General features: G+C 38.2%; 1 protein-coding gene across 1 annotated transcript in view; it reads left to right on the top strand.

The window, feature by feature from the left end:
* The window catches only part of LOC106870595 (transcription factor SOX-9), a 492,359-nt gene that overhangs the window by 375,316 nt on the left and 116,146 nt on the right, over window positions 1-897 (top strand). The window lies entirely within an intron of this gene.

Consider the following 897-nt stretch of genomic DNA (forward strand, 5'->3'; position numbering starts at 1 on the left):
TATATATATATATATATATATATATATGTATGTATGTATATATTCTTCACTAGTTTATTACTGTTATTTTTTTATATTTCAACGCCTGTCCATTGTCCGGAAATCTTTCCTCACACTTCTGTGACCTCTTCAGAACAGAATGGAGTAGGTGGAGCAAGAAAACACACGGAAACGGAAAGTGCTGCGTAAGAGGTCACAAATGTGTGACGAAAGATTTCCGGACCATGGACAGGTGTTAAAATAAAAAATAATAGCAGTAATAAACGAGTGAAGAGAAAAAATATAGTGCGTGTGTTTATTTGACAAAAATAAAAAATAATAAATAAAATTCCAACCCTGATGGTCCTCTAGACGACGTTTATCCTCAGCCATTCAGGCTACTGCTCCCAGCTATGATTCTATGGTTACCACACAGTTTAAAATTAACGGCATAACTCGAAGCAATTCAGTGAAGTTGAACAATGATCATATCGATGCAACGTGTTAGCTACTGAAAAAAGGCTGAGAGGCTCTACCCGCTAGAACGAAGGTGAAATCTTACACAATCAGCAGAACAGGACACCACTGCTTAGTATAAAAAATCCCAACGTTGCCATCAGGATACAGGACCAGATACTGCAATAGCTTGGCTTTCAAAGGCCCATAGCGCTTCAATATCCTCCCCAAAGATGCTCAGAGATCTACATGGGGTGGATATAGGTGTCTTCAAAAAAATAAAAATGGATCTCCTCATGACAAGAGTCCCAGAAACGTAGACGAATGTAGCAACGTCAAACTCTCTCATTCATTACATGCCATGTATCAGAGGAGGTTTCAAGTAGTGAAAGTGTAACAAAACTAACAGTGGTACTGCTGCATGACCGTAACTCCCATCCTGAAGCTAGTAATATATATATA

Source organism: Octopus bimaculoides, chromosome 2 (assembly GCF_001194135.2).
Source record: "Octopus bimaculoides isolate UCB-OBI-ISO-001 chromosome 2, ASM119413v2, whole genome shotgun sequence".
NCBI classification, from domain to species: domain Eukaryota; kingdom Metazoa; phylum Mollusca; class Cephalopoda; order Octopoda; family Octopodidae; genus Octopus; species Octopus bimaculoides.